Source organism: Aulonocara stuartgranti (assembly GCF_965226115.1).
Source record: "Aulonocara stuartgranti genome assembly, chromosome: 15".
NCBI lineage: Eukaryota > Metazoa > Chordata > Actinopteri > Cichliformes > Cichlidae > Aulonocara > Aulonocara stuartgranti.
Genome location: NC_138951.1, coordinates 36,669,361 through 36,679,448, shown reverse-complemented (window position 1 = coordinate 36,679,448; position 10,088 = coordinate 36,669,361). Strand labels below are relative to the sequence as shown.

General features: G+C 37.4%; 1 long non-coding RNA gene across 1 annotated transcript; it reads left to right on the top strand.

Moving 5' to 3' along the window:
• The first annotated feature begins 8,285 nt into the window (after nucleotides 1–8,285).
• LOC309690071 lies at nucleotides 8,286–9,739 on the top strand. Its single transcript, XR_014271602.1, has 3 exons — nucleotides 8,286–8,957; nucleotides 9,054–9,144; nucleotides 9,281–9,739. It is a non-coding gene; the product is annotated as an uncharacterized lncRNA (long non-coding RNA).
• Nucleotides 9,740–10,088: the final 349 nt, after the last annotated feature.

The following is a 10,088-nucleotide window of genomic DNA, read 5'->3' as shown; positions in this document are numbered from 1 at the left end:
ATGCTTCAAATATAAAATGCATACAGAAAGTTTTCAGTCTTTTGGGTTTTCCACTATTTTTTTTAATCATTCAGACTAATCATTTACCCTCACCCTACCAACTGTTTTCCATTCAGACCATGTAGGTATATTTTTCTATAATATTTCAGAAGGTTTTTTGCAAATGTTTTGGTGTCCCAAGGTTACGCCAGTCAAAAGCAGCCTATTCCAACTGTGCAATTTTAATAAATTTAGGACACATGTTTACCAGATGATTAATGTTGATTCTTTCTCTGTTAAAATGGCTACCCATCATTTTAACTAGTCCTCTTGACTATCCCTCAACCTTCTTGATAGGGCTCCCGGGATACTCAAAACAGGTAGTCATTATAAAGAAGAAAGACTCATTTGCTACATTAATAATTTCAATGGGGAAACCTTCAGATTAGAAGTTATCAGAACTTTGTCTGACACAACACGTGCCCTGGTCCGAGCTGCAGTGACCTTGTTCAGAGTGAGAAAAACTTCATCTGCTGATGATGACTATCCAATGCTCAGTTGGAAACTTTACTTCACAGTCACATGCCATAATGCCCTGGGCATAACATGCCTTGTGCCCTATAACTACCTTTGTTTAGCTTGACCTTTTTTTAGTTGTTTCCTGTTCCTATACAACCATAGGGAAAACTTGGCTCACACTGACAGTTTCAGTTTCAATTTTATTTCTATAGCACATTTAAAAGTCTCAGTTACATCAAAGTGCTTCACAGACATTTGCGGGGTTACAGCAGTAAAGGACCAGGAAAATATAATTATCAGCAAAAGAAAATACAGTTATAAGATGGTGACGTGGCAACAAACATGAACCGGGGAAAAGTTAAAAAGTAAGTTGTTTGGAAGGCAAGCTTAAACAGGTGGGTTTTTAAACGTGATTTAAAGGATTGGGTGGATTCCGACGCACGGACATCAATCGGCAAGCTGTTCCAGAGTTTTGGTGCGGCAAAAGCAAAAGCACGGGTGGCTGTAGCTCAGGTGGCAGAGCAGGTCAGCCACTAATCAGAAGGTTGGTGGTTTGATCCCAGGCTGCCTCCTGGCTGCATGCCAAATATCCTTGGGCAAGATACTAACCCCACGTTTGCCTACTGGTGGTGGTCAGAGGGCCCGGTGGCGCCAGTGTCCGGCAGCCTTGCCTCTGTCAGTGCGCCCCAGGGCAGCTGTGGCTACAATGTAGCTTGCCATCACCAGTGTGTGAATGTGTGTGTGAATGAGTGAATGACTGAATGTAGTGTGAAGCGCTTTGGGGTCCTTAGGTACTAGAAAAGCGCTATACAAATGCAGGCCATTTAAATAGGCACCAGACATACCACCACCAATATAATTTAAAAGATTTCCCCTGACACAGTCTAGATCCAAATAAACATATACAGTGAAACACTGCAGTTATTTTAACACACCTCACATATATTTGACTACAAACACACCCCAGCTAAATAATATGCAAACTAATTAAATCAAATCAAACTGAAGATTAAGCCCACTCCCGCCCTCAACTCTCATCTGATGGTTTACCCCACTAACAGCGGATAATTGGGGAACTTCAATCAGGTGAACATCATTATGGAATGTGTGCACTCCATGAATCTTCAGGAAGCTGACCTTGAAAGAGAGAGTGTGGTTAGTGGACTTCAAAACAAAAGCATAACAAAATCAAAACTTCCTGTCAGACGTTGTGGGTGTGTGCTTCACCTTAGTGAGGGAGATGCTTCCCAGGACCTTCACAGAAACTTAAAATTGTTAAAAAAAAAAAAAAAGAAAGAAAGAAAAGAAAAAATGAAATCTGTAAAGTATAAATAAACTAAATAAAATGTCAAAGGCTAGGCCCATGGCTATTGGGCCTAGCCTTTGACTCCCTCTAATTAACTCAAGCTTATGAAGCTTAAGGCCCTCCCCCAGAAGAAACCATGCAAGCATGAATCAATTTTAGTATATGTATATACTAAAATTGATTAATTATATATGTATATTAGATGTATATTAGAATCAATGTTGTTCTAAATATTTTTACCCAAAACACAAGACAAAAAATATTTTATTTATCTCTTCTGAAGCTTTTACACAAAAATCACAAATAGAGAAGTTAATCACACTGATTAAAAGACTATTTTTAGTTTTTAAAAACTCCCCCTACTATAAAGAGGCTTGGAATTTACCGTTTTTTGTTCAACAGTCTGGATCTCCAAGATGGTGGCAACATGGAGCAGAGAAACCTTTAAACATTCTGGTAATACTGATAGTCTAACTTTGAAATAAATGGTTTTGAATGCATGGGCTCACTGCATACTTTTTATAGTATGAAAATAACTTAGGAAATGCTTAGAAGGATTAGGACTTAAAACAAAATAATCAAGGAATGGTCAACATCAGCATTAACCTTTCATTCACAACTAAAACATCAATTCTGTTTTGCCGGCGAGATGTAATGAAATAGAAATTGCTTTTCTAGCATGTTGTGGGCTATATGCAGCCTTAGTCCTCTAGAGGGCAGGGGTTACCCCATGACACAGGGTCCTTGGCAAAGGAAGTGAAGACTAGTGGGAACTAGTCAGGACAAAACCGTTTATTAATCTCATTCTTTACTTGGACCGTAATCAGCTTGCACCAGCAAACGCGTCATGGTTTAGGTGTGCTTATCACCAGAGGTGGGACCAAGTCATTGTTTTGCAAGTCTCAAGTCTTTATCCTCAAGTCTCAAGTCAAGTCTCAAGTAATGTCAGGCAAGTCAGAGTCGAGTCTCAAGTCACTGGTGTAAAAGTCCAAGTAAAGTCACAAGTCTGAAATTTTGAATTTCAAGTCCTTTCGAGTCTTTAAAAAAAAAACGAAAAAAACAATGTTGCAGTTATATGCTAAATGTAAATATTAGACCATGTAATTTTTAAATCTGTGTTTTTCTCAACACATGACAAAATAGTGAACGTAGAAAATATACACAAATTGTGAAATTGCACCTCTTTAAAATGCAGCTCAATTAAACCTAGCTCCAAGAATAATTTTCACCAACAGTTCTGAGATAAGCTGCATGTTATTCTTGGATGCGGTTGTAGGACCGGCTTTAAAATCGCATGACAAAAATATCATACACATTTTAAAAAAAAACTGCATCACCAACGTAGCCTGGACAACATTTGCTAGTTAGATGAAGTCAGCTATCTCATCCTAGCATATTTATATGCATATTTATAATTATACGCTTCTTGGAGTGAGTGCATACACTCGTGAAGTTTAGTAACTTCCAGTCACTGCAACAAGCCCAGGTACAGTTTACCGACGGATGGGTGCAGGACCTTGAAATGCACTGTGTAGAAAGTAAAGACCATCGTACCTATCATAAGTTTACCAGTCTCACAAATCGTCGTCATAAATACACATTCGTTAACCGTTTATTAATAGGACCTTTGAGCTCAATGGTAATTAATTAGCAGTGGAAATAATTTCTGGTTCGCGTTACAGAAATGTAGCAGTGACAATAATATTGTATGCTGTAATCGCACTGGGCAATTAGTGATACAAAACAACTGTTTTACCCTGTGAATAAAAGTATATGTTTTTGTCAATGTACCATAATAACAGAAGCGAAACGCAATATTGTGTCAGGACAATTCACTATTTATGCACAATAAATAAAGGAGCATAGCGCGACAATTTCTGTTCAGCGCCAGACTTGCTTGTAACCTATATCACCAATTATGTTATGAAAATGACGCATTAACTACAACAGCAGACTGACCTTTGTGGAAATGCTTGGAGCAGACTAACCTGTGAGCTGGAGGGTTCTGGGACGTTATATTTGGTCTTCGAATGGCTTCTTGACATTTTTGTGTTTCTTTTTATCGCTGTGTAACTGATTTCAATTGAAAGCCTGCGTGCGCTAGTACCTCTTGCCACGAGTTCCCAGAATCCTTTGCGGTTCTACCCGTGAATGACGTCACATTTTCAATCTCTATATAATATGCATGTTAAATTTTATATTTGGGGTAAAATATCAAGTCTTTTCAAGTAAACCGGTTCAAGTCCAATTCAAGTCCCAGGTCATTGGTATAAAAGTCCAAGTCAAGTCACAAGTCTTAGAACATTTTTTCAAGTCAAGTCTAAAGTCATAAAATTAATGACTCGAGTCTGACTCGAGTCCAAGTCATGTGACTCGAGTCCACACCTCTGCTTATCACACTTCTGGATTTTACCCATGGAACTGCATGTTGACACAACCTCTCCTCTTAGGGACTGTAAGTGGATGATACCAAAGTCATGACAGCAGAGCCACAAGATTCAGGACTCACAGATTCATAGCACAAGTCTTTCCAGAAAAACAAAATTTTTTTAACGTATTGAAATTACTGTACATGCTCAGGACTCTTTCTTCCTGACCTGGGTTTTAATTTCCTAACCTGTGTCAACTCTGCTCAAGGACCCCAAAACAAAGTTCTAAGCCATCCACCAGTGGTAACAAAACCAAAGCACCTGGCTGAAAATGGTGACTGAAAGTTTTCTTGTCATTTCAGCAGCAGTGAGGGAGCAGCTGTAGGTCAAGGAGAAGAATAGGTAGTCTACTGTCACAAGTTCGAAAATGTTGAGCAATGAAACAAACCAACAGAGAGTGCAATCAAACAATGAGTTTATTAAAACACACGCAGGAGAAGAAGTATGCAGCATCACATCAGCACACGTCTCCTGCTAAGAATACACTTGAAAATGATTTTGTAACATCAGGGTTAACGCCTCTTCTTGCGTCAATTACAGATCAAATACATCGATTACAGTAAATGGTACATCTTAGATGGCTAAAAACAGACACAGAAGTTCCTCTTTCTATAACACCGTCCATACATGGCAATAAATTTCAAGCATAGATGGTCTCTAAGGGCTTGTCCTTTTCTTAACTGGTCTTCTGTCATTATTGGTTGGTAGTTTGAACCCCAGCTCCTGCAGTATGCATGTCAAAATATCTTTGGGCAAGTTGCTGAGTCCCTGATGCATTCATCAGGGTTTGAGTGTGTTTAGTTATTAAAAAAGCGCATGCATAATAAGGCAAGAAAATGTTTTGAGTGCTCAAATAGAGTAGGAAGGTGCTATACAAGTTTCAGTCCATTTACTAGGAATTTGCATCTTTTCCCTGAATAAACTTACATAGTCAGGCACTAAGTACGTTTATTCAGAGAAAGGATGCAAGTAAGTAAGGTGCGTTTGGCTGGGCCTGTCTGCAAGTCACTTCTCCCAGCCAGACTAAAGGAAAGCCTCATGTGTGGTTTCCTGAATGATGAACAATAACAGTGCCAGACTACCTAATCCCATTTTATATTGGACTTTACATGGTATTTTTGAAACATGAGTTTGAACATCTGATGAAACCTGCCCAGTGTGTCCTGATGCCCTCGTGGGTAGTAGGAATGCTTGGATGGAAACCTTTTGGATTTCCAAAACTCAGCCAATTCATGGTTTTTATTGAACCCAAATATGTTTATTTACTTCTCTTGCCTTTACTTGGGAAGCTTTGAGTTTAACATCCAGGAAACAAAGGTTTAACAGGATGTAGCAGCTTGCCACAACTGATGAGCAAGGCAGCACCACACACCAAATGTGCCTTCTGTTGCTTCTTTTGAGCTGTCTCACACAGTGCTACTAACATGCCTAATAGCATGCTCAAGGGGAAAGTTGCACAAACACAGAGAGATTTACAAATCACACAATATACACGTACATGTCTACTACATACAGTAGGTGTGGATGTTTATAGATTTGAATACGGAACAAAAACCATACATTGAACAGTACCCCCCCCACCCCCTCCAAAAAACAAACAAACAAAAAAACAGAAAGAAAAAAAGCATGCAAAGTACAAACATCAGAGGCTACAGCTTTTCTCTGTTCCTTTCATTTGTTGTCATTATGAAACATTTTTCAGGACCGATTACTCTTCTTTTCATGAAAAATGGAAAAAAAAAGAATTGATGTGATTTTTCTGTAAGACGTCAGTTTTTTGTGTTAGACATTACACCTATTTATTTGTTTGTTTTGGAACATTTTACAGGTTGGGTCATAAAAATTTGGGTCATTACCATCTTTGTAATTGGACAAACTAGCATAATTTTAAATATAAGGATTATAAGGACTTGTACCTTGTTGTTAATCCTTTGTTCACATTAATGAACACATGTCAGGATTGTAGACTGACATCATCAAGAGTGCTATAGACTTTGCTAGTTGTTACATTTGTTAAACCCCTGAATAAAAGCTGAAAGTTTGAACTTCAGTTAAATCTTGTTTTTTTTTTGTTGTTGTTTTTTAATCTATTGTGGTCATATACTAAGTCATTGGTCACATTCTTACAGATCTAACTGCATAATATTGTACAGATATAAAACTTATTTATTGGACTCTAACCTTTCTAATCAACTTTTTTTGTCAGTAAAGCAGGTGGTCACTGAACATCAGCAGTTTTATAAATTTTAAAACTAGCTCTAGCACCAACAATCATGTAAATGTTATAGTATGTAAATGCATGGCTAAATTAGCAGTCATCCTTTCCAATTGTGATTAGCAGAAATAAATGTTAGTATGCTCAACATGTCTGTGAGCTGGATGCGCAAATACAGCAGAAAACACTGGTTCCCCCTGCTGTCAGCCAGGAACAGAAGTCTGAGGTTGCAGTGGGTATAGGCTCACCAAAACTAGGCATTTAAAAATTGGAAGAATGTAGCTTGGTCTGAGGAAATTCAATTTCTGCTTGAATGGTGCAGATGGTAGAGACAGAATTTGATGTTAACAACAGGGATCCATGGACTGAACCTGCTTTGTGTTAACAGTGCAGACTGCTGCTGGTGGTGTAGTGATGTGGGACAATGTTCCCTCTAATTTTTCATGTGTCTGAGCGAAAACACAAACTCCCTGAGCGGTCCCTTGGACTACTGTGAGCAACATTAGACGTGTGCTCTGTCGTCACGCAAGCATCGAATCCATCCAAGTTACATAGTTTAATAAAATAATCAAATTACAGCATTTACATTTATGTTAGACTACTTTTAATTAAGTGCTTCAGCCCACTTACAATGAAAATTTCAAAAAATCTTGTTCATGACCTGTGTAGTATGTTAACACTATTGGAAGTAAATGTCCAATTTTGAAAACACAACTTTCTTTTTTTTTTTTTAATAAAGCTCTGACTTGTATTATGAGTATGAGTCTGTGGTCTGGGAGAGAGTCCTGTAACTCTGTCTGCAAATTACAGTATATAATGACCAATGTTGGACAATTAATTATATAGTTACTTTCGCAGCTGTTTACCTAAAAATGCAGCCAAGGCAGTTTTTTTTTTAATATATAAACATTTCAAACTATTTACAGACAGTGTTCTGACGGTTACTTTTAAAATGTATTCCACTACATATTACAGAATACATGCCCCAAAATGTATTCTGTAACGTATTCCGTTACGTTACTCAATGAGAGTAACGTATTCTGAATACTTTGGATTACTTAATATATTATCATGCTGTTTACAACTACGTTAATGTACTACACTCTAAAAAGTAATTCATCAGGCCTTTTACCACCACTTGATTAAATCCATGGCTGCAACATAAAAATTCTAATTTATTGATTAAGATAGACCTTCTAAGTTGCAAACTTTATTTTTTTGGGTTGTGTTGAATTAATAATGTTGGTAATTACATTAAATTAATTTTATATGTCATTTGAAATTAAATCCCAATGTTAGTGGGTTCAAAATAAAATTCAAGTTGTAATTACTTAAAGAAATTGAATACATAACTTATTTTTTTCCACTGTAACTTCTGATTTCAAATTCCCTCCCCTACTGACTTAACTAGCCCGGGCAAATTCACACATGTTGCGTTTCATTTCATTTACAAATAACAGTTCTACCAAAGCAAAGCATTTGTGCTAGTCACCTGTAGTGGATTTGTGTATGATGTGATGCTCATACAGATAAGGAAATACTTTGCACTACCACATGTAGCTAATGCTAGCCATTCTAAACTTTAGCACAGCAGAGGATAAGACTTATAAAGTTTCATTTGACAAAAGTCTTCAGCTAGAGAGTGCAACTGTGGCTTGGAAAAGCATGATTAAAGTTTTGCTACACAGTGCAATCTAATTTCGATCATAGGCTGATTTTGTTTTTCTTTTTACCAAAATTAGAAGCCTTAAACTGTGAATAGTTTTGTCAGAGGGATAACCTAGAGGCTTCTTTTTTCCATCTGGCTCACCTATTTTATATCTTTATAAAACTTGCATGACCCATACATAATATTACATTGATTTTGGTTAGTATTGTGATACAGCTTAAAGTAAGTATTGTTCTTGATCTTAAGAGCTGTAGCTATCTTTGTTTTGTTTTTTGTTTTTTTAAATCAGACTGTGTGAAATATTGTTAATGTCATTCCAATAGCATTATTCTGGCATGGGCTATGTGAATCTACTTAACATTAAGACTTTATGTAAGCAGTTAGTATAGTGTGATAATCTAGGGTCATTAGTGCTTTGTTAAGTTGGGACACATTTTTTACAAAATGGGCTGGGAGTGAACAATGTGCAAATTCGAAACCTCTGCAAAAACAGGGTTGCTAAAGCATTAGAGATTACACCACGGTTATGGTGGGGAAGTCTCCCTTGTCTTCACCAAGATTGTTTTTGTTCCCTCAAAACTTGGGGTAGCCTTAGATCACATCTATCCTCTTTAAATAATGTATTAGAGCATTCATTAATGCAGTATAGCTAATAGTCTGCAAGGTTTAATTCTTCTCTTTCTGTGGTCTACAGATAAAGGAGGAGTTCAAGAGAATAACCACTGTAAGCCTTGAATAGCTACACTTGACCATTGCACCCCAAAACTGATGGATGTCATTTTATCAAGGGGAGGAGCTAAGGGAGTGAGAATCAGGCAGATCAAGGACATGCTTCTTGAGGTAGGACAACTATTTAGACTTTGGGTAGCTTTGAAATGCACTTTGTTGGCAGTCACCCATGTATTTTATACTCATACTTTATTTTTTCTTAAATAGCACAATACAATTGAAACACGCAGAGAAGTAGCCATCTGCTGCCTTATCACCTTCCTTGGAGAGAAGGAAGAGGACCTTTTCATGGAGTTCGGTATAAGTAATTCAGCATTGTGTGTGTGTGTGTGTGTGTGTGTGTGTGTGTGTGTTCCATTGATCATCTGAATTCGTTTCAGTAAGTATAAAAGTCTAATCTATAATTCACTAACCTATTAATTCCTTAACTTAAGGTTGGCCTTAAGTTAACACCGAAGAACTTAAGGCCAACCTTGAAAGGCAGGTGATGAAAACTGCCATCATCAGTGACCGGTGCACCCCTGGATCTAACCATAAGACTGCAACCATTGTGGTGGAGGAAACAAAAATCATGGAGAGCCAGAATTTCCCAAGGCGCTGTGTTTTGCTCATGGGCATAATATATGCTCTCAATCTGAGCTAATGCAAGGATCTGAAATATACTTTTGAAGTTGTTCAGAAGCTGTTCCTTGACCTTGATGGAACCATCATTATGTTAAAGATGTTGACCCTGTTTCAAAAATTGTTAACTGTTTTGAATCCTGTATGTGTAACATTGATCTTAAAGGTGTTTGCTGCATTGTGTCATAGAAAGATGCAAGATCTTGTAAAGTTTGGTAGGTATTGAAAGTTAACATTTACTGAACACTTGCATGGAAGTAGGGGAGACCGGGGATAGTTGTAACATTTTTGACATTTCTGTCTGTAAATTGGAGCTCTTTTAAGGTAGTGGATTCGAAATGTAATGCAAAGTATTTACATGTCTCTGCTATTAAATAGTGCAGCTATTTTCTCTGCAGCACAATTACCCATTGCATGGTATGGCCTCAAACACAAAGAGTGAAATGTTACAATTAACCCCATAGTCTGGGTTAGTTGTAACATATCCTGGGGTGAAATGTAACACAATGAAATAAGGGTACTAACAAAACATTAACATGTAATCTTTGTTTATTCAACACATGAATGCACTTAGAGCCATTTATGTAGCTATGTGTGTGTGTGACAGAATGCAGAAATCTA